The sequence below is a fragment of the Mustela nivalis genome, assembly GCF_964662115.1.
Source record: "Mustela nivalis genome assembly, chromosome: 1".
Lineage (NCBI taxonomy): Eukaryota > Metazoa > Chordata > Mammalia > Carnivora > Mustelidae > Mustela > Mustela nivalis.
Genome location: NC_139020.1, coordinates 39642194 through 39667212, shown reverse-complemented (window position 1 = coordinate 39667212; position 25019 = coordinate 39642194). Strand labels below are relative to the sequence as shown.

The 25019-nt window shown below is 38.6% G+C and overlaps 1 protein-coding gene across 2 annotated transcripts in view; it reads right to left on the bottom strand.

The window, feature by feature from the left end:
• HTR1F (5-hydroxytryptamine receptor 1F) overlaps nt 1-5935 on the bottom strand; it is a 128367-nt gene extending 122432 nt beyond the window's left edge. For both annotated transcript variants that reach the window (XM_082743816.1, XM_082743817.1), the window contains exon 1: nt 5728-5935. The gene's annotated coding sequence lies outside the window, so the exon portion shown is untranslated. The remainder of the gene's footprint in view (nt 1-5727) is intronic.
• Between the last annotated feature and the right edge of the window lie 19084 nt (nt 5936-25019).

The window sequence follows — 25019 nt, the reverse complement described above, 5'->3', positions numbered from 1 at the left end:
GTAATTATTCTAAAACAATGTATTACTATATTTCCAAATATTGCATCTTTGATGGTATCTGACCATACTTTGATGGTATCTTTTGCATACATCTCAACATCTTGGAGATGGCAGTAAGCAATACATTTCATTCTCTGAATATAAGTATAAATCATGATAAAGTGGTTCATAATTCTAGGAAATTAATGTTATTGAAATATTTACTCATGTCTCTTTCACTTTTACTAGATTCTAAGATTTAGACTTGCTAATTATTATTACTTCCCAAAGTTTGGTTGAAGTATTTCTACTGCTCAAAAAGGAATTAAAATATCCACACAGAAATACGAAAAAGTAGAATATGGTTAAAAAGTTAAAATTATCAGTGCAGTGCCCTTGAAAAGAATCCAATAAATTTGAATTAGCTTTTTCACATTTAATATTAAATTTTTTCCTAATTTTATTAAAGTCTGTAGTTTGTCATTATTAAGCATGGATTTGGGTTGAAATACTAATTAATACTGAATCTCATTTTAGGGGATGTATAAAATATAAAAAAATATAAAAACAATAAGCAACACGTCCCAATAATGTTCATATCATTTGACTAGTAATCTTACTGCTGGGTATTTGTCATGCAGAAATATTTAAGTAAAATAGTATGCATATGAAGCACTTCATTAAACTGTTTATAACAGTGAAAAGCATGAAGTAAAACTCTCTTTGTTGTTCTATGGATAACAAGAAGTTAAAGGATATTTTTCTTCTTCCCTAGAATTTAGCCCAAAGCTGAAATCGGAAGGTAAAAAGAACCAATACATAAGTTTATAAATCCAATGATAAGGCTCTGTAAGTTTCAATAAGTTGTTAAAGCTAGTCATACTCCTGCAGGGCATACAGAGAAGATCCCAAAGTTAACCCTGTGCTGAAGACTGAATGTTTTTGTCTCCACCAAATTCTTTATGTTGAAACCTGATCCCCAATGTGATAGTGTTAGAAGATGGGGCTTTTGGGAAGTGATTAAGTCATGAGGGTAGAACCCTCATGAATGGGTTTAGTACCCTTAAAAAAGACACCCTCCCACCCCAAAAAAAGACACCCGAGAGAGCTCCCTCTTCCTTTCCTCCATGGAAGGATTAGAAGAAGGGAAAACACAGCCATCTGTAAACCAGGAAACAAGCTCTCTAGACACTGGATCTGTGAATACTTTGATCTGCGACTTCCTAGCCTCCACAATTGTGAGAAGTAAATTTCTGTTGTTTGTAGGCCACTCAGTCTGTGGTTCTTTGTTAGAGCATCTTCAGCGAAGATGCCTCATTATACCCTCCCCTCACATCTGCAATTGAGAGGAAACCAGTAAGTTTCCTAGTGAGCAAAACTGAAGGAAGTACAGACACAGCCCTGAGACTAAATGCCTCCTTAAATATTTTGCTCTAGATTTCTTTACTAGTTGGGTATTGGTTTGGCCTATAGACTCAATGCTACGTCTGTGGGATACACAAATGGGGAAAGCATAAATAGAGAGAGGAAGGGATAGGGTGGTACGGAAGAGGTGGTGAAGAAGGGGTGGCAGCAGGGGAGCCTGAAAGCCCATAATTTGGCAAGCTAGGGTTGCAGAGTTCCCGTGGGTCAAGTGGAGGTCTGGGATGACATTTAGGTCTATGCTGTCATCTTCCGCCATTCCTACTGTTCTACAGATCCTTTTGCTTCTGGAGTTGGCTTACTCTGCGAGCAGACTTCATGGTGCAGTATTGGCAGGATGTCTTACATACAGAATCATCCAGATTTTCCTTCTGACCTACAGGAAATATGCAACCTCACTATGCTAAACAGTGGGTTGGAGTCTCCACTGTCACCGCGCCATCAGTCCCAGTGCTTTGTACATGGATTATTTTTAAAGTTCCTATCACAAACTTTCCGAACTCTGTGTCAGTTGATATCAGTACTGTCAATACCCGGGAAAAAAAAAAAAATCTAAAGATGTGTGTCTTATGTATGCATGTACCTAGTACAACATTTTCACTGACTCATTCAGAGGGTTGCTTTACAGCTAAGCTAAGGTCTCTCTGTTGAGAGCTCCTCAAACATGAAACAAATAAATATATGCAGAAATCCCAGAGTTACACAGTGTCTGTATAATTCTTTTAAACAACCAAATATAAATCACAAGAACTCTTGTTTTCCTTCCTGATAACGGTGTTTCCTTGGGATCCTATAAAAGCAGAGTGCCATTCTGTTATCAGACAGTTGTCTCAGAATATGTACTTGTCAATTCCATGTCTGACAAAGAATATCTTTCTGTTAGCTCTCTGGGATTTGACAGAGCTATGCTCTGTATAGTACAACTTGCTTCATCAGCAGCATAAGCCGTAGCACCGAGTGGCATCTGCTAAAGCAGTGAATGATGACAAATTTGACATGTTTTGAAACACCTTAGTAATCTCACCCTTTGTCTTCTTTAACTTGTCTAGATTAAAACTTCCTTTATGTCACTCCTTTGTGTCACTCGGAGTGAAGGCATCTGAAAGACTGCCAGAAGCAGAGGTCAAGTCACACCCCAGCTGGGCATCTCCTTTGTAAAATTTCACAGTTTGGAGGAATGCCGAAAGCATTGCTTAGTTCATACACAACAGAATGATAATAAAAAGCTGGAGTACCCAGCAGTTCAACAAGTGTAGCACCCCAACTGGTAGAGTCCCAAGGACTTGGAAAGAATGTTTTGCTAGCTAAATGAGGATGGGTGATAAGGACCACTGCCTTGACTCCTCTTACTGAGCATCAGGTTTTTTTTTTTTTTTTTTTTTAATTACTGCCAATCCTATTCACAGCCATTCAGAAAGTCATTATCACTATCAAAGATACTTTTAAACTGATGATTTCTGTATAATGATATATGTTATATGTTATATAATGATATATGTTATATATATAACACTTTTTATATATATATGCACTTTTCATACTTCAAGAACTTAAAATCTAAGAGAACAGTAATGATGTAGTACAAGACAATTCGGAAAGCTATGTTGAATGAAGTTAATACCTCTTCTTTGATAGCATTCAGTTGCAGGGCTACCAAATCAGCAAAACTGATACTTTTTCTGTACACTGGGAAGTGTAGGAATTAGTAAGGGTGATAATCTGGCAGCATTTAACTTCATTTGTGTGTATGCATGCATGTAAGTAGCTATTTGGAACTTCAGAAAAACTATGGACTCATAACATTCAGGTTGGTCTACTTATAGCTATATTTTGTTTTTAAAACAGAATTTTTTTTTATAATTTTGTTTATAAAACATTTGTGTAATTCATTATCTTATTTTGATACAACAATTTTGAAATTTTAAGGAGTCCAAGAATAGCTCTTTTGTGGTAAATGAGACAGCGATACAAAGATGTTTGCAGACTTTACCAAGACGATACTACTAATTAGAGGCTCAAGGAGTATTAATTCATTGAACTTTCATTTGCTTATTAAATATGCATTTGTTGATTTTTTTAAACCTTATTTTAGTTTGTAGTCACTAAGTACACCGTAATTAAAGACATGTTCCTTGCCATTCAGAAGCTCATGGCATAGTGAGGGTGGGGGAGATATTTTTATACATAATCTACACATAAATGTAATAAGTTCAACTGTAAATATATACAGATAAGAGCTGTGAGAGGCCAGTAAATTGAATAGAAATTTGTAAGAGACTCTAGGAAGATTTTGTTGAGGATGCAATTGCTAAGTGATTCTCAGTTGAGAATTCAGAATGGTAGGTTTAGAGATGAAGTTGAAAATGTAGACAGACGCCATATTGTGAAGAATCTTTACACCAGGTTTTATCATTCTTCTACCTCCTTGCTTTTGACAAACCTATTGTCTCTCAAGTACCACCCTCCAATTAAACAATTAAATAAATCATAGAAAATACAGAAAGAACAGTTAAGTCAGAAAATCAGGAAAATGTTGTAGAAATTAATTAAAGAGATAGTTTTAAGAAATAGTTTCTGGAAATGAAAGTGTTAAGAATGACTATAACCACAAAAATTTAATTAAAGATATATGATATAATACAATAATAATAGGAAACTTCAGTACTCCACTATCTATAAAGGAGGCAATCAGTAAGGTAATACATCATTTGAACAACACTAGAATAAATGGAACTAATGGACATATACAGAATGTTTCACCCAACAGCAGAATATATATTCTTCTCGAGTGCATGTAGATCATTCTCCAGGACAGATTACATACTAGGTCACAAAACAAATCTCAACAAATTTAAGAAGACTGAAATCATTCTGGGTATCTTTTCCAATTTCAATGGCATAAAACTACAATAAAAAAAGGAATAGGAGAAAACCCCCAAATGCATGGAAATTAAACAACACACTCTTGAACAACCATTGGGTCAGAAAGGAAATCGAAAAGAAACTTAGAAACTATCTTGAAACAAATGAAAATAAAACACAACATAACAAAACTTACAGAATACAGCAAAGCAGTTTGAAGAGGGAATTTTATAGTGATAAATGTCTATATTAAAAAATAAGAATGATCTTAATTAAGCAATCTAACTTTACTCCTCATGGAATTAAGAAAGGAAGAGTAAACCTAGCCAAAAGTTAGCAGAAAGAAAGAAATAATAAAGATTATTTCAGAAATAAATGAAATAAATAATAGAAAAACAAGAGAAAAAAATCAGTGATTTGGTTTTTTGAAAAGAGCAATAAAATTGACAAATCTTTAGTTAGATTAATCAAGAAAAACAGACATCTCAAATAGATAAAATAAAAAATAGAGATTATTAGTGATGCTCCAGAAATAAATAAAAAAACATAAGAGATTACTATAAATAATTGTATACCAGTGAATTGGAAATGTAAAATAAATGGATAAATTCCTATCCACATGCAATAGAATAAGACTGAATCATGTAGTTGTGCCACAAGTACTGAATCAAGTAGCTTGAGCTCTTGTCTGGAGTGCTTCTTTTCACAACAGATCTCTATTGAATGTCTTGAAAATAATGGAAACATTTGTTCCCCTCACTTCCTATCAAGCTACACAATCTTGGAAATGATAAGAAATTTAAACAATGACCCGCATCAGTTTCTAACAGAATACATGTCAACTCCACTTGGCTATACCATCAAAAAGAATAAACAAATCAAGAAATTATCCATCAATATCAAAAGATAGTGACAAAAGAAAAAAGAAAAAAACACTGAAAAATTTTATAATGGAATGATGTTTAAAGTAGCTAATTAAAAATTTAAGGTGAGGGGAGGAGTCAAGATGGCGGAGAAGTAGCAGGCTGAGACTACTTCAGCTAGCCGAAGATCAGCTAGATAGCTTATCTAAAGATTGCAAACACCTGAAAATCCATCAGCAGATCGAAGAGAAGAAGAACAGCAATTCTGGAAACAGAAAAACAACCACTTTCTGAAAGGTAGGACCGGCGGAGAAGTGAATCCAAAGCGACGGGAAGATAGACCCCGGGGGGAGGGGCCGGCTCCTGGCAAGCGGTGGAGCAACGGAGCACAAAATCAGGACTTTTAACAGTCTGTTCCACAGAGGGACATCGCTCCAGAGGCTAAACTGGGGCGAATCCCACGCGGGGTCAGCGTGGCCTTAGGTCCCACAGGGTCACAGAAAGATCGGGGGTGTCTGAGTGTCACAGAGCTTGCAGGTATTGGAATGGGATAGCCGGCTACAGAGACAGAGCCGACAGTAAGCTCACAGCTCAGTGTTACCTTGAACCGGTCGCAGGCTCGGTGAGCTCGGAGCGCGGCCGGAGGTCAGGCAGACGGGAGTAACTGGGCGCTGTTCTCTGAGGGCACACTGAGGAGTGGGGCCCTGGGCTCTCGGCTCCTCCGGGCCAGAGACCAGGAGGCCGCCATTTGTATTCCCGTCCTCCGGAACTCTACGGAAAGCGCTCAGGGAACAAAAGCTCCTGAAAGCAAACCCTAGCGGATAACTCACCCGACCCTGATAAGGACGTGCAATTCCGCCTGGGGCAAAGACACTTGAGAATCACTACAATAGGCCCCTCCCCCAGAAGATCAACAAGAAATCCAGCCGAGACCAAGTACACCTACCAAGGAGTGCGGTTTCAATACCAAGGAGAGCAGCAGAATTCCAGAGGAGGAGAAAGCAAAGCACGGAACTCACGGCTTTTTCCCTGTGATTTTTTTTAGTCTTGCAGTTAATTTTTTTTCTTTTTCATTTTTTGTTTTTTTTCTCACCTTCTGGTTAAATTTTTTTTTAACTTTTTACCTTTTTCTTTTTTAACGTTTTTTAACTAGTTTATCTAATATATATATATTTTTTCTTTTTTATATTTTTCTTATTTGTTTTCTTTTTTTAATTCTTTTTTCTTTTTTTTTCTTTCTTCCTTTTTGAACCTCTTTTTATCCCCTTTCTCCCCCCTCACGATTTCGGATCTCTTCTAATTTGGTTAAAGCATATTTTCCTGGGGTTGTTGCCACCCTTTTAGTATTTTACTTGCTCTTTCATATACTCTTATCTGGACAAAATGACAAGACGGAAACATTCAACACACAAAAAAGAACAAGAGGCAATACCGAAGGCTAGGGACCTAATCAATACAGACATTGGTAATATGTCAGATATAGAGTTCAGAATGACAATTCTCAAGGTTCTAGCAGGGCTCGAAAAAGGCATGGAAGATATTAGAGAAACCCTCTCGAGAGATATAAAAGCCCTTTCTGGAGAAATAAAAGAACTAAAATCTAACCAAGTTGAAAACAAAAAAGCTATTAATGAGGTGCAATCAAAAATGGAGGCTCTCTGGGGCGCCTGGGTGGCTCAGTGGGTTAAGCCACTGCCTTCGGCTCGGGTCATGATCTCAGGGTCCTGGGATCGAGTCCCACATCAGGTTCTCTGCTCAGCAGGGAGCCTGCTTCCCTCTCTCCCTCTCTCTGCCTGCCTCTCCATCTACTTGTGATTTCTCTCTCAGAAGAAAGAATTAGCGATATAGAAGACCAAATGACAGAGAATAAAGAAGCTGAGCAAAAGAGGGACAAATAGCTACTGGACCACAAGGGGAGAATTTGAGAGATAAGTGACACCATAAGAAGAAACAACATTAGAATAATTGGGATTCCAGAAGAAGAAGAAAGAGAGAGGGGAGCAGAAGGTATACTGGAGAGAATTATTGGGGAGAATTTCCCCAATATGGCAAAGGGAATGAGCATCAAAATTCAGGAGGTTCAGAGAACGCCCCTCAAAATCAATAAGAATAGACCCACACCCTGTCACCTAATAGTAAAATTTACAAGTCTCAGCGACAAAGAGAAAATCCTGAAGGCAGCCCGGGAAAAGAAGTCTGTAACATACAATGGTAAAAAGATTAGATTGGCAGCTGACTTATCCACAGAGACCTGGCAGGCCAGAAAGAGCTGGCATGATATTTTCAGAGCACTAAACGAGAAAAACATGCAGCCAAGAATACTATATCCAGCTAGGCTATCATTGAAAATAGAAGGAGACATTAAAAGCTTCCAGGACAAACAAAAACTGAAAGAATTTGCAAACACCAAACCATCTCTACAGGAAATACTGAAAGGGGTCCTCTAAGCAAAGAGAGAGCCTACAAGTGCTAGATCAGAAAGGAACAGAGACCATATACAGTAACAGTCACCTTACAGGCAATACAATGGCACTAAATTCATATCTCTCAATAGTTACCCTGAATGTTAATGGGCTAAATGCCCCTGTCAAAAGACACAGGGTATCAGAATGGATAAAAAAACAAAATCCATCTATATGTTGCCTCCAAGAAACTCATTTTAAGCCTGAAGAAACCTCCAGATTTAAAGTGAGGGGGTGGAAAAGAATTTACCATGCTAATGGACATCAGAAGAAAGCAGGAGTGGCAATCCTTATATCAGATCAATTAGATTTTAAGCCAAAGACTATAATAAGAGATGAGGAAGGACACTATATCATACTCAAAGGGTCTGTCCAACAAGAAGATTTAACAATTTTAAATATCTATGCCCCCAACGTGGGAGCAGCCAACTATATAAACCAATTAATAACAAAATCAAAGAAACACATCAACAATAATACAATAATAGTAGGGGACTTTAACACTCCCCTCACTGAAATGGACAGGTCATCTAAGCAAAAGATCAGCAAGGAAATAAAGGCCTTAAACGACACACTGGACCAGATGGACATCACAGATATATTCAGAACATTTCACCCAAAGCAACAGAATACACATTCTTCTCTAGTGCACATGGAACATTCTCCAGAATAGATCACATCCTCGGTCCTAAATCAGGACTCAACCGGTATCAAAAGATTGGGATCATTCCCTGCATCAGACCACAATGCTCTAAAGCTAGAACTCAACCACAAAAGGAAGTTTGGAAAGAACCCAAATACATGGAGACTAAACAGCATCCTTCTAAAGAATGAATGGGTCAACCGGGAAATTAAAGAAGAATTGAAAAAAAAAAAAAGGAAACAAATGATAATGAAAATACAACGGTCCAAAATCTGTGGGACACAACAAAGGCAGTCCTGAGAGGAAAATATATAGCGGTACAAGCCTTTCTCAAGAAACAAGAAAGGTCTCAGGTACACAACCTAACCCTACACCTAAAGGAGCTGGAGAAAGAACAAGAAAGAAACCCTAAGCCCAGCAGGAGAAGAGAAATCATAAAGATCAGAGCAGAAATCAATGAAATAGAAACCAAAAAAACAATAGAACAAATCAACGAAACTAGGAGCTGGTTCTTTGAAAGAATTAATAAAATTGATAAACCCCTGGCCCGACTTATCAAAAAGAAAAGAGAAAGGACCCAAATAAATAAAATCATGAATGAAAGAGGAGAGATCACAACTAACACCAAAGAAATACAAACTATTATAAGAACATACTATGAGCAACTCTACGGCAATAAATTTGACAATCTGGAAGAAATGGATGCATTCCTAGAAACATATAAACTACCACAACTGAACCAGGAAGAAATAGAAAGCCTGAACAGACCCATAACCAGTAAGGAGATTGAAACAGTCATTAAAAATCTCCAAACAAACAAAAGCCCAGGGCCAGACGGCTTCCCAGGGGAATTCTACCAAACATTTAAAGAAGAACTAATTCCTATTCTCCTGAAACTGTTCCAAAAAATAGAAATGGAAGGAAAACTTCCAAACTCATTTTATGAGGCCAGCATCACCTTGATCCCAAAACCAGACAAGGATCCCATCAAAAAAGAGAGCTATAGACCAATATCCTTGATGAACACAGATGTGAAAATACTCAACAAAATACTAGCCAATAGGATTCAACAGTACATTAAAAGGATTATTCACCACGACCAAGTGGGATTTATTCCAGGGCTGCAAGGTTGGTTCAACATCCGCAAATCAGTCAATGTGATACAACACATCAATAAAAGAAAGAACAAGAACCATATGATACTCTCAATAGATGCTGAAAAAGCATTTGACAAAGTACAGCATCCCTTCCTGGTCAAAACTCTTCAAAGTGTAGGGATAGAGGGCACATACCTCAATATCATCAAAGCCATCTATGAAAAACCCACCGCAAATATCATTCTCAATGGAGAAAAACTGAAAGCTTTTCCGCTAAGGTCAGGAACACGGCAGGGATGTCCATTATCACCACTGCTATTCAACATAGTACTAGAGGTCCTAGCTCAGCAATCAGACAACAAAAGGAAATTAAAGGCATCCAAATCGGCAAAGAAGAAGTCAAATTATCACTCTTCTCAGATAATATGATACTATATGTGGAAAACCCAAAAGACTCCACTCCAAAACTGCTAGAACTTATATAGGAATTCAGTAAAGTGTCAGGATATAAAATCAATGCACAGAAATCAGTTTCATTTCTCTACACCAACAGCTAGACAGAAGAAAGAGAAATTAAGGAGTCAATCCCATTTACAATTGCACCCAAAACCATAAGATACCTAGGAATAAACCTAACCAAAGAGGCACAGAATCTATACTCAGAAAACTATAAAGTACTCATGAAAGAAATTGAGGAAGACACAAAGAAATGGAAAAATGTTCCATGCTCCTGGATTGGAAGAATAAATATTGTGAAAATGTCTATGCTACCTAAAGCAATCTACACATTTAATGCAATTCCTATCAAAGTACCATCCATCTTTTTCAAAGAAATGGAACAAATAATTCTAAAATTTATATGGAACCAGAAAAGACCTCGAATAGCCAAAGGGATATTGAAAAAGAAAGCCAACGTTGGTGGCATCACAATTCCAGACTTCAAGCTCTATTACAAAGCTGTCATCATCAAGACAGCATGGTACTGGCACAAAAACAGACACATAGATCAATGGAACAGAATAGAGAGCCCAGAAATAGACCCTCAACTCTACGGTCAACTAATCTTCGACAAAGCAGGAAAGAATGTCCAATGGAAAAAAGACAGCCTCTTCAATAAATGGTGCTGGGAAAATTGGACACCCACATGCAGAAAAATGAAGTTGGACCATTTCCTTACACCACACACAAAAGTAGACTCAAAATGGATGAAGGACCTCAATGTGCGAAAGGAATCCATCAAAATCCTTGAGGAGAACACAGGCAGCAACCTCTTCGACCTCAGCTGCAGCAACATCTTCCTAGGAACAATGCCAAAGGCAAGGGAAGCAAGGGCAAAAATGAGCTGTTGGGATTTCATCAAGATCAAAAGCTTTTGCACAGCAAAGGAAACAGTTAAAAAAATCAAAAGACAACTGACAGACTGGGAGAAGATATTTGCAAACGACATATCAGATAAAGGACTAGTGTCCAGAATCTATAAAGAACTTAGCAAACTTAACACCCAAAGAACAAATAATCCATTCAAGAAATGGGCAGAGGACATGAACAGACATTTCTGCAAAGAAGACATCCAGATGGCCAACAGACACATGAAAATGTGCTCCATATCACTCGGCATCAGGGAAATACAAATCAAAATCACAATGAGATATCACCTCACACCAGTCAGAATGGCTAAAATCAACAAGTCACGAAATGACAGATGCTGGCGAGGATGCGGAGAAACGGGAACCCTCCTACACTGTTGGTGGGAATGCAAGCTGGTGCAGCCACTCTGGAAAACAGCATGGAGGTTCCTCAAAATGTTGAAAATAGAACTGCCCTATGGCCCAGCAATTGCTGTATTGGGTATTTACCCTAAAGATACAAACGTAGTGATCCAAAGGGGCACGTGCACCCGAATGTTTATAGCAGCAATGTCCACAATAGCCAAACTATGGAAAGAACCTAGATGTCCATCAACAGATGAATGGATAAAGAAGAGGTGGTATATATACACAATGGAATACTATGCAGCCATCAAAAGAAATGAAATCTTGCCATTTGCGACAACATGGATGGAACTAGAGCTAATCATGCTTAGCGAAATAAGTCAAGCAGAGAAAGACAACTATCATATGATCTCCCTGATATGAGGAAGTGGTGATGCAACATGGGGGCTTAAGTGGGTAGGAGAAGAATAAATGAAACAAGATGGGATTGGGAGGGAGACAAACCATAAGTGACTCTTAATCTCACAAAACAAACTGAGGGTTGCTGGGGGGAGGGGGTTTGGGGGAAGGGGGTGGGATTATGGACATTGGGGAGGGTATGTGCTTTGGTGAGTGCTGTGAAGTGTGTAAACCTGGTGATTCACAGACCTGTACCCCTGGGGATAAAAATATATGTTTATAAATAATAAAAAATTATATTAAAAAAAATTTAAGGTGAGCTGATATATTAAAAGGGAATAATATCCAGATTGAGTATCCAGCTTAGGTAAAAATAAAAGCTAGTAATATTTTGCTTGTAAGAAAAATACAAATATGATTCAGGCCAACAGACTTGAGGCAAACCTAAAGAAAAGAAGGACAATAAGCCTACTATTAAACAGGATGAATTCAATGAAAAAAGAAAGATATAAAGTAAATTTCAAATAGGAAAACTAGACAATCACATATCTTTAAGTGTCCAGTACTCAAGCAACACAATATGAAAAACAAAACAAAACAAAACAAAAACAAAAAAAAAACAATAGTAATCGCATATCCACTGGGAAATACACAAATATGATTACAGAGGGAAACTTTAATGGACCTCTATAAATAAGTAAGCAGATTAATCATATAAAATACCAAGAATATAGAAGTGATGAATATAATGCTAAATTTTAGTGCCATACACAGCATGTAATTCACTCAAGTGTGCAGTGATACTTTACACAAATTAAACATATATAAACCAAAAAGAAAACTTTACATAAGCATCTCAAATAGAAATCATGCTGTTTCTAGATGCAATATAATAATAAAAATAAGCATCAGCTGAAAATATTTAAGCACAAAAACCTAAAACTTTGTCACTCATAATGACTCCTTCAAAATAACTTTTAAAGAAGAACATTAGAGTTCAATGGTACACTATTTTTTGTACTACTCAGAATGATATTAAATTACATTGAATAATTCCTTATAAACATAATTATATTCTATTGTTTTTGCTTAAAATATGAAATAGAAAAATTTTTGGATTCACAATATATTATAGTCTATTTTAAATAACCAAGGAAATAAAAAACTATTTATATTAACAAGAATTTAGCAAATCAAATTATTAAATAGATTAAGTAGAATAAAGATAAATTAATAAAAATAAGTGACTTTTCCGTGAACTAGCCATAACCATAAGAAGACGTGGTAAGAAATAATCATAAGTCATACTAATATTCCATAACATAAAATACCCAGGAAAAACCCAAAGAAGAGATGTAAAGAGCCCATGAGAAGTCAATTATGAAACTTTATGCACAATATGAAATAAGTCCTAAATAAATTGAGAGGTACCATATTTCTCCGTGGGACATCCAGTCAGTCCTTTCTCATTAAATGTACTCAAGATGCTTATTTCAATAAAAACCTTAACTTTTTTGATATCTCAGAAAATTGCTCACACTCATTAAGGAGGAACAAACAGGAAAAATACACAAAATTTTGGAGAAGAATGAGAGAAAACCCTTGCTAAAAACAGTTGCTTAAATAATACACAATTCACAATAACTAAAAGTAGCTCAGGTACTACAACAATTGAGAAGCCGCAATGAAATAGAACTGATCACTGCAAACAGAAACATCTAGAAGATGAGAGACTTAATATTTCATACCAGTGAAGATAGAATAACTTTTCAAAACATGGTGTTAAGACAATAGGGCACCTCTTCAGAAAAAAAGGTCATACATGATATATAAAAATGAATTGAAGTTTGATCAAAGAGCTAAACAGAAAATAAGATAATAAAAATTGGAAAATATCAACATATATCCCACTGATCTTGGGATGGAAAGTGTAGATGGAAAGTTGTGATGGAAACTTTTGGTTTCATGAGACTAAGACTAAAGTAAAAAATTGAAATGTCAAACCACATAAAATAATTACCATGGGACAAGGTCAAAGGTATCAATCAACAAAGGGGAAAATTTGTATGATGTAACAAACAAGGCTTTGGAAAAACACAAATATGTCCATACTAAAAGCTAAAAAAGCACAGATAGATAACTCAGAAAGAAGAAATTCAAATGAGCATAAAAGTAAAAAAAAAAATTATATTCAACTTTACAAGTCATCAAAGGAAAAATACACCAGTATCAACAAGAGTTGAGATATATACTTTTGGGTATCAATTCAGCAAAAGTTTGTTAAAAACTAAGATTCTTAGTTTGTTAAAACTAAGAATTGTTAAAAACCAATTCTTGTGAGAATGTGGTGATAGAATTCTGGAGACTTTTTTTTTCCTTTAAATAGTTTTATACATTCATGTTTTCAATAACGAGGAAAATGTTATTAGAATAAAATCACATTTTTGTATATGGAAGCAGCTATAAAGTAGTATGAGAGAAAATACTTTTCAGTTTTAAGTGTAAATTTTGTGATTCATTTTTGTTTTAAACCTAACAATGAAAATGATAAAATATACCTTAAAAAGAATCCAGAGGAGAATGTAGTTTTTTCTCAAATATTTCAGGGTTAAAAGGCAACATACTCTATAGCTGGGAGATGAATGGACCAAGGTGAAATGTGGATTTGTGTCCCTGGTTCCCTGCCCCACCCCCATGCCACTCTCACCATTTAGGATAAACCATTTAAGTCTCTGGGCTTCACATCCTTCTTCCGTAAAATGGGGATAATCACTCTTGTCCGGATATGAAGATAAAATATAATAATACATTGGAAGGCAACATTAAAAGCTATCAAACAGTTTATTCTCAAGGCATTCTGATTGTACTCATGGAATTATGTATCTAATGTATCTAATTTTGTCAATTTTTCTTCTACTCAGTTAATCTGTGTTCGGGGCAGGAGCATTCCTTTTACTTTCCATTTTCGTTTTGTGAGTCCAATACCACTTTTTGTATGCTATAGTTAATCATACATTTATTCATTCCTGAAATGCTTTCTTACTTTTTCACTGTGAATTCTACATATTTGTATCTTACATTCAATGAGATGATTTTCCAAAAAATCTAATGTTCTAACATGTGATACTGGTTTTAATGTAACCTTCAGCCAATGCAGAATTACTGTCTGTGGTGGAAACACTTGTAAACTTTTTAGAAAGTGCAACAATCGACAGATTTTCTCCACTTGGGTCCTAAGGTAAGAATGATATTTAATGAAAATCACAAATGTTTTACATGACAGAGTATATAGAGAGGATATGCATAGAAAGCAAGCTTGCAGAGATTTTTGCTAAATCTTGGTAACCTTCTTTAGGACAAAACTGAAGTTTGTCACAACTTTAACCTATTCATTTGAAAACCCTTTCCAGAATTATGCCTAGGAAGGGAAGAATGTGTGTTTCTCTTTTCTGCTATGTCTCAGGACTAATAATGGTGGTTAATTGAACTTAATCAGGAAAAAAAGGGGAAAGAGGGAAAAGAAAGGTCCATAGATGGATTTGAGAGAAAATGGTTCTTTGAGCATTTAAAATTCAAGCTATTTTTCTCAAAACAGGAAGGGTCAAAATTGCACAGTCTAGACTTCAGTTATGCAAGTAAGAAGAGAGAGATCCATTGCTTTTACTTCAGCTAGAATTATAAAGATTGAAGGGTCCTTGCCTTGTCAAGCACAGCTGCCAAGATGCCAAAGAACAGCTGAAAAATGCCTCGAATTATTAGTGCTGTGTTGCAGAGGGGGCACTGGGCAATACGTAGACAGAATGTTGAAATGACCACTTTCCAAATTGGGAACTCATTATTTCAAACATTATTTAATAAGAAGTTATGAAAATATGTGGCTAACCTATTCATCATTACTGATAGCACCTCACTAAACCACCCCTGCTTGTAAGCATGAGCCAAGTCAGTCTTTTCCTGATACTGTTTCAGCTATTGATGCAGTAGGCAGGACACTTGCTTGCTCTGGCAACTGGAAAACAAAATCATAATTTATAAACTTCTTAAGATATGACAAATGCCTCAAAATGTGAAGTGTTGCAAGATTAAAAAAAAAAAAAACATGATTCTAAAATTAGGGCTTTTGACAGCTAGGTATTTGCACATAACCTTGAGTGCTTTAGTGTATATACTGGTTTCTACTTTGATAAAACCTCCATCTCAAAGGCGATTTTATTCTATCAGTTCTCACCATGTGTGAATACTCTGATATATACTAATTATAAGAGGGAGAAATAAAAAAAGAGAGAAAAGATGCAAGGTGAACTGGAAACAAAGACCTCTTCAATAGCGAAGAGGCAGAAATTTGCAAAAGATGAGTGAGTATCAATAATTCCTGGTTTAACTGAGATAGTTTCATTCAATGTTGGCTGATATTGTTTTGAAAGAGATGAAAAATTGATATAATGTAACCACATATTGTCCACTTCATAAAAAAATAGAGCAACTACAGCAATGTCAATTTATATTGTATAAAAAAGCAAATGTAGTTGAACACTAAAGTGGGTTATTGAGGGAAGTTATATAATATTCTTTTCTTGAGGTTTCATTATGTAAGAAAATAACCATCTGTCTTGGAGATTGTGGGTATAGAAGATTACGTTAGGAAGGTTCTCTGAATTTTTCAGCTTTTTAATTTTGTGAAGTGGTTCGAAAGAGTGAAATGCCATAGAGAGAGACACCATTGAATAGAGAAAGATGTTTTTGAGATGATTTTTCAAAAATCAGTTCTACCCAAGGGTATTTGTGAGGTATTCAGGGCCATGTTTTCGTTACGGGAGCTTTCTAGAGCGACAGGGGAGTCAGAGAAGTCCCCTTGATGCCCTTGGTGCCAAACACTATGGTTCATCCAGTTAGGGGAAATTGAGATGAAAAAGCCTCAATTCTGGCATCCAAGGACTCACTGGTCTAATTGGAGAGAAGACATATAAATAAATAAACTACAAATAGCCTGGTGAGCTCAGCACAGAAACTTGCAAAAGGTTCATAACCAGGGATCGGGAGTGAGTTGTTTTCTGGCTAAAGAAAGGGTCTGGAAAGGAAAGCAAATAAATCTGAATTTTGGCAAATGACTAAGAATCTTCCAGGTAGATGGGAGGGCATCCAGAGCTAAGTGAAGAACAGAGAGGAGAGCCTCATGTGTGAGCTGAATGTGATGTGAGAAGTTCCCTACCGCTGAAGCATAGCTCGCAGGTGGGCAACGTAGAGTAGTGGGAAGGAAGTTGGAGCAGAAATCCAGGTGAACCAGGGCTAGAAGAGGGAGCTAAATAGCTTGGCTTGTTGCCAGAAGGAAATGGGAAACCATCAATGTATTTTAAGCATAGGACAGAACTAATCTTTAAAATTAATTTGTTGACAGTAAGGACAAACAACCCATGGGGACAAGGCTTGGTCCAGGGATATGAGGTTAAAAGTATTTAAAAAGGTCCAGAACAGGCATATTGAGTTAAAGTAAGTTTACGGATGATCAGGAAAGTAGATTCAAGGGACCCATCAGACTGATTGGGTTTGGCTGGTATGCAGAAAAATTTTACAAAAGGAATCTGGGAGTTTCTTCAATAGGATATGGAATATAAGAGACTTCTACATTTAGGGGAGAAAAAAGATGTGTTTAATTGTGAACCTGTTGACCGGACCTAGATGTCATCTCTCTGTCCCTATGGTGATCTCCAGGTGTACAGCTTAGTGAGTAGTTTTGGGCTGGATATGTTCAAGAGAGGGAAATTTTCCCAAGTCCAAGTCCCACTGGGGCTATACAACATGACTTCATTTGCACTAGTAATGGCATTAAATAACACTGTCTCATAAAGTGAGGAATTCACTTTTTAGTGTTCTTTCCTTTTGGATGAATCTCTTGAGAGAGTTGCAGTTTGTTGAAGATTTGTTTTTAACTTTTTCTATCTCCCTTATAAGCAGAGGGGAAGTTGGCCTCAGGCTCAAGGCTTTTAGCTGGCAATAAACACCTGATTAAAATTTAATAACATCGCTACCTTTTTTGTTGTTTTATTACATTTCTTAATCATTGCCTATTATTTGTGAAGTAATATTGATTTTACACTAACTACAGTGATAAAATAATAATTTATTTTTATTTTAAGATGTGATTCAAATTAAAGAGAAATTATGTAAAGAAGAAATAATGTAGTGTGAAAGTATGGAAAACTCATGAAGATAGTATGTATTGGGACTTGGATACAGCAAAAGAGAACCATTAATAAGCAATGTTAGAACTGAGATTCGTTCCTTTTGAAATAACTAGGACCATTATCTCATTTGGAGGTAAATGAAAACATAGTAGGTAATAGTATTATTTTATAAGAATGTGTAGGAAGGATTCCTGATACTTACAGATGCACTTCAGTGAGTCTCTTGACAAAAACTATCTGCAAATATTTCTACCTAAATGCATTAGTTTTCTGGGAAGAAATACCATAGTTGTTTGTTCCTTTTTGTTTTTAGATTCTCAAAGGGATCTTTGACCAAAGGAGAATAAGGAAAATGACAGTGAATGCAGAAGAGAGCCAAGGATAGACAGTGGAAGAGGATCACCAAATGAATGGAGAAGTAAAATTCAAAGACAAAGAAACTGGACCAAGAGAGTGCTGTCACTAACTTTCTTCAAGAGCAAGAAAATTATCTTTGAGTCTAATGGAAGAGAAGGCATGGATGGTTAATCGTTAACTTTGTCAATTACTCCTACATAGTTTAGCAAGCTAGGGTTTCAGTGATCAGTAGCCTCTGGATTAAAGGTATGATGACCTTGGCCACAGGCGTTTCAAGGGGTTGTAGGGGTGGAAGTCAGGCTATAGTGGGAAAGGAGTTAATGGGAGAAGAAGAGATGGTGGAGAGAAATAAAATTTGGTTTTATTCTAGAAGCTGGCTAAGAAAAGGAGTGAATAGGACTAGATATAAGGGTTGTTCAGGATCATGACAGTCTTTTCTGTTTGCTTGTTTTAAAGATGAGAGTGATATGATCTTAATAAATTTATTCGATGGAGTCATTAAGTAAAGAAGTTAAAGTTGAAGGTGATAAAAAGAATGAATAATGAAGCAAGGTTCAGATTGGAATGGGGCAATTGTAGGATCCAGAGCAGCAGGGGAGGTCGGCTTGACTGTAGGATTGGGTTGGAGGAGAGTAGCTAAGCAGTTTAATACAAAAGAGTCATAAGAGGGGAGGGAGCTTCATTCCTGGGAGTGTCTGAATTCCTAGTAAAAAAGAATCATCCTGAGAGCACAGGGGCAGGGACAAGATAGAGTTATGAAAAGGGTGGCAAGCTATGCTCAGGCTACTTTGGAGAAGTAGAGAGAATCCCAACCATTGGTTAAAAAAAAAAAAAAATGCCAACCAATGGTAAGAAAAGCTTTGATGGGAGGTTAAGTGTCCAAATGACATTAGAACTAAGACTTTACAATAGTATCAATTAGAAGAGCTTATACAAATGTCCGAGGCAGCACTTAGCTCTAGGAACATAGGAGGCTGACCAAAGGACTGATACAGGTCTGGGACTTTGTAGGAGAAGGCACTGTCCCCATTCCTAGTGTTGCTAGTTCTCTCCCTCACTAGGTTCTGGAATGCTATCCCCTACCAACTATTAAATGACTTTGCTCCCGTAGTTTTCTCTCTCTCTCTTTTTTTTTTTTCAAAGGTTTTTGTTTATTTATTAGACAGAGAAACAGCAAGAGAGAAAACACAAACAGGAGGAGTGGGAGAGGGAGAAGCAGACTCCCCACTGAGCAGGGAGCCCAATGTCGGACTCACTCCCAGGACCAGGGACCAGGGACAAGGACTTGAGCCAAAGGCAGACGCCTAATGACTGAGCCCCCCAGGCGCTCAGTTCTCTCTCTCTTTTTTAAATCAGCTTTTCTGGGGTGCCTGGGTGGCTCAGTTGTTAAGCAGCTGCCTTCACCTCAGGTCATGATCCCAGGGTCCTGGGATGGAGCCCCACAAGGGACTCCCTGCTCAGTGGGGAGTCTGCTTCTTTCTCTCCCACTCCCTCTGCTTGTGTTCCCTCACTTGCTGTCTCTCTCTCTGTCAAATAAATAAACAGAATCATTAAATAAATAAATAAATAAAATCAGCTCTTCCTTCTGCTGGTTCATTCTCATTGGTCTAATTCCATTTAAGTCCCTATTTTAAAAACAAATCTCCATGGCCTGCTCTGGCTACTTTTAATCCTCTTCCTGAAAGAGCCATTTTCTACAGAGTTTTCACTTCCTCACCTCCCATTCTTTCCTTTATCCTCATTATTATTTCACATTACATTTTTTTCAGATTCGTGTATAAAATTTTGTTTAGTATTTTGAATAACTATGTGTACATAACTCAGAGATATTAAGTATATAGAAGACTTTATCCCCCTCCTATTATTGTATTCTACTTCAGTTTTCCTTTCTGTAGGCAACCACTATTATCTATTTTTTTAAATATATGACTTCATACATAGGTTCACTTTTCTTTGTTCTTTAGTAAATGATAACATACCATGCACACCGCATTGCAACTTTTTCTTTTTAATATACTTTGAAAATCTTTTCACGTTAGTACACAGAAAGCTGCCTTAATAATTTTAACAGCTGGATAGTAATCCACTGAATGAATGTACATAGTTTATTTGGCTTGTTTTCTATTCAGAGGTATTTATTGCATTCAATTGTTTACTTGTATAAAAAGCTTCAGGGAGTAACTTGGAACATTATTGATCTTTCCTAAGTGCAAATATATCTGTAAGATAAATTCCTTGGACTGGAATCACAAGGTCAACAGTCTTTGTTCAATCTTTATGTCAATCTTTTATCACCAGCATTTCAACTGAAATAGCTCTTATCAAGGCCAAATAAGATTTCAAGGTAATTCTGTGTGTGTGTTTTTTTTTTTTTTTAAATTTTATGTCTTCATATAACTTAACTCTTCTGCAGCATTGGACATAGCTGAGTCTTACTTCTTCCTTTTTTTTAATAGGTTTTTTTTTTTTAAGATTTTATTTATTTATTTGACAGAGAGAAATCACAAGTAGATGGAGAGACAGGCAGAGAGAGAGAGGAGGAAGCAGGCTCCCTGCTGAGCAGAGAGCCCGATGCGGGACTCGATCCCAGAACCCTGAGATCATGACCTGAGCCGAAGGCAGCGGCTTAACCCACTGAGCCACTCAGGCGCCCATTACTTCTTCCTTCTTAAAAACACTTTCTTCTTCTGGCTTCCATGACTTGACGTTCTTTTGCATTTCCCCCTATCTCACTGACTGCTCCTTCTAGTTTCCTTTTTCTGGCTCCTCCTCTTTCCAGTGTCCATGTTTTAGATTGTTCTAGAGCTCTTTTCTCAGTATGATGCTTTAAATACATTTTCTCCTCAAATCATTTCATAAAGCCGCATTGTTCTAAATACCATTTACACAGTAGTGACTTAAACATTTTAATCTACAGTTCTGACTTTTCCCCTGAGCTCCATCCCAACTTCTCTTGTGATGCTTGCCTCTAAAGATCCAATCAGCTGCTCAAAACTTAACTGCTTTTCCTTATTCTTCCCATGTCAGTTGGTGACAACTGCACTCTGAGCTTCTCTGATCATATATCCAGGCATGAACCTTGATCCATTTCCATCTGTCAGAAACCACTTCTCATACGTCATGAAGTCTTGTCACCTTTACCTCTAAATATATCCAAGGTTTGGCATATCCACTGCTATCACTCTACTCAAACATGAAGCTAGGCAACTAGTAGCTTCCTAATAGCCTCCTTTCTTTTCCTCTTATCTTTAAAAATTTATTTCAATACAATAGCAAAAGGGTCCTGGTCAAACTGTTTCCCAATAGAAATGCTTTAATGGCCTCCTATAGTACATAGAAGAAAACAGAAACTCCATACCATGGGTTAAAAGGCCACCTATTACTTTTGAGAGAAGGAAACACCATCAAGAAGTTGGAGAAATTGTCAGGTCAATACAGTCACCTCGTGTGAATACTTATGTAGACCCATTGATATAATTTTTGCTTCTTTATGTTCGGTCCTAGGCTCTGACATTTCTCTTTGCACCTTTTCAAGTGGAAGTAATAATTTCTCTCTTTTTTCCCTCCTTGTTGAATATTTATTTATGTGTGTGTGAGAGAGAGAGAGAGAGCAGGAGAGGGAGGGAGGGACAAAGGGAGAGGAAGAGAGAACCTCAAGCAGACTCCCTACTGAGCATGGAGCCCCACGCAGGGCTCGATCTTAACCCTGAGATCAAACCCAGTCTAAAACCAAGAGCTGGGCTGTTAATGGACTACACCACCCAGGCACGACTCCAGTGGAAGTAATGACTTCCATTACAGATGCCAATTCTGAGTTTCCCTACTGCACTTCAAGAGTTCATCACTTTTAGAGAAGAAGTGAGTATTTCTTGTCTGTCTAATTTAAGGCTGAGGGAATGAAAAAGCAAGGTTTCCCACTGTGGGGTATGGAGCTACGGTTCTATATCAGACCACTACATCTATTTCTCTGTGGGTCTCAGGACTCCACCACCTAAGGATTATTAGTGCTTTTGGTTAATAGCAATCAGGAAGCAACAAACTACATCTTGTTTACTCTGCCTCAAACAGTATTCCTCCCACTTCTTAAATTCATATTGAAAAAAAAAAAGAAAAGAGAGAGAGAATCCTGCCATGGCATTTCAAATATTACCATATCCATGTTGTTTTACACTAGCCATTTATTACTAATATACTAGAAAATGCCCTTTAAAAATCTTTGTAGTGATTTCTGTAATAAATAAAAAGACACCATACTTGGTAGATAAGAAAATTCAAACTATCACTCCTCTCATTTCCAGCTAAGAATTATGTTGTAATTTTGCAAGTCTTTCAAAAGAGATATGCACCCAATTCTAGACTAACCACCCCCCCCAAATTTTGCTAAGAAAGGTGTGATGTATTATTTTTATTAGCAGCTTTATGAGTCTTTATAAGAATAATATGCTTAAGAACTTTATAAAATGAGTTAAGTAATACATTTATTTATTTAAAACTGAAAAGGCTGCTTTTACAAATGTGCTGTTGCTCAATCCCAGACATCTATAAAACTTACCTAATGAGATGAACTCTCAAAACTTGAATTATTCTTTAAATCTTCCTCCCAACAGAGCTCTTTAAATATTGTTGAAAGGGAACACACCCTTGATATAACTTAGCTCTGTAATAAGCCTCAGAGGACCAGGCTTGACAAAAGATTTATACTGACCAAAGGAGGTGTGCGTAAATATATTAAAATATCTTGGACAAAATAAGTTGCTTTTCACATCTGGGAACTCCTAAGCTGATACCAGGCAAGCAGAAAATTTGTTCTAGAAACATCTGAGTTTAATGAACAATCCACCTAAATCATCGAAAAATACTTCTGATTGAGAAGAGTGAATAACTACTTTCATTACCAAAACCAACTGACACACAGATTTGAATGGGGTGGAGAGGAGCAGGAACTACACTTGCCTTGTAGGAGACACACGGTGATGATGCTCAAACCTGCCTAAGAGTTAGTCTGGAGAGGGGGGGAAGGAAAAGAGAAGGAGGAACAGCTATTATAAGCCCAGAGGGATGGAGGCTTCCTCAGGTTTGCTCTGGCTCTTCACTGACAGTCCAACTCCCCAGGGAAAACCAGCTGAGAGTCCAGTTCTCCTTCGTCAGCAAATACATGGACAAAGGGGGCAACTCAAACCTAATGATTTAGATTTTTGACCACCAAATCAAATTTCAAAGATTTGTATATAAATGGAACCAGAGTGAAACCCATCTTGAACTTGGTCCATTTTCCTGGCGTTTGGTATAGCACGCCCACTAAAATTTAGTCAAACGGCAGTGATTACGTAGATATTCCAGAAAAAAAAAATGGTACGAGTGGCCGATGACTCTTCCTCCTTCTGTGGTCTTAAATGTTCACTGAACTAATCAGCATAACTGTATTACAATCGTCAAAGCGTCAGGGAAATACTTTACATGCAGAAAACGAAGTCTTCTCAAGGCTTCTTCCAAAGTGCGTGGAAGTGCATCCTCAGCTCTCATCCAGTGCGCTATCGGGGACGCCTCTTTCGTGCAAGTGGAAATAACCCAAAAGCCCATTCAGCATTTGAGGCACCCCAAATGCTCCTCTCCGTATAGATTGCATCCTCATCTCCTGCGTTTCATTTCCTAACTTTCCGGGCGCACAGATGCCGCTTTCCAAGCCCCTTCGGGGACCGGAACCCTATCCACCCCCAACTCAGACCCCCTTTCGCTTTTGCTCAACCGCCCCCTGAACAAGGCGCCTTCCTTCATCGGACAGGACCTGCCTCCGCCCAGACACCTTGCGACCGCGAGGTGGAAGCTTTCTCCTGCCCTTCACCTCAGTGGTTCGCACCCGCGGGAAATCAAGTTGGAAAACTGCAACCTTTCCCCCTCCCCGATCTAAGCCTCCCCCCCCCCCCCTCCCCGGCTCCTCACATTTCTCTAACCATTTTCCCCAGAATCACCCCAGCGGAGGAAGGATTCGAAGACTCTACAGTCCTTCCCGTGCTGAATTCTGGCGGGTTCCCGGGCTCTCCCCACCCTACCGGCTCCTCAAGGTAGGAGCGCCGGAAGCCTGCGCGCGAAGTGGGGTGTCGCAGACTCCGTCCGCCACCCCTCGCCCTTGGGCCTAGGGCGGGCCCCTCCCTCCCAGCCCCGAGCACCCGCTCCGCCCAGGACCACTCCTGCTCCCCGCAACTTCGCCCCCAAGGGAGCGGAGGTTGCGGGCTGAGTGGGGAAGGGCAGTTCTTGAATTCCAGCGCTGCTCGTTCACCCCAAAGAACTGTCGGAAAGGCATCGGGCTCCAGCCCCGCCGGGCTTCCTGGCCCTCCCGCCGAGGACGGACACTGCCCCGGGCTCCCCCGCGCCGCTTCCCCACTTGCGCGCCAGGCTCCGGCGCGACCCGCACACTCACCGGGAGCGCTGCCCCGCTGCAGTCCGGAGCCAGGAAGGCGGCGCTCCGGGTCCGGGGGAGCGAGGGGGGCTGCTGCCGTGCGGGGCGACGGCCGCCGCCGGGCGGAGAGTGGCGCGTCCGGGCTGCTCTCCGGGCCGCGGGCGGGCTGCGCGCTGCGGGACTCGGGCGCCGCGCCCGGCTGGGTCCGGAGCGCGGGCGGGCCGTCGCCAGACGCTCGCCACCACCCCTAACGCTCCTTTCTTCTTGCCTTCATCTCTTCCTTCAACACCCCTTTCTCGTTTCGCTTCTCTCACTTTTCCCCCTTCCTCCCTCTTCTCTCAGCCGTCTCCTCCCTCGTCTTGCCCTGATGCGTGGTGGAGGGCGGGGGAGGGAAGAAGTCCCGTCTCTTTAACTTGAGTGATACCTTGGAGATTATCTCTTCACGGAATCTGGAAATGACGTGGGCACCTTTCCGACAACATCTAGAATAAAACGACTTCAGTCTCCTTTTCCTTTTGGTTCTCTCTGGAGGACGGTGCTGTCTCTCTCTTTTGATGGAGTGGCTAGGAAGGAGGTGAGGTCAGATGAGGAAAGCGAAGAGGGAGTTAGAGGCAGCAGCCTTCACAAGTGGGATTGAGAACCAC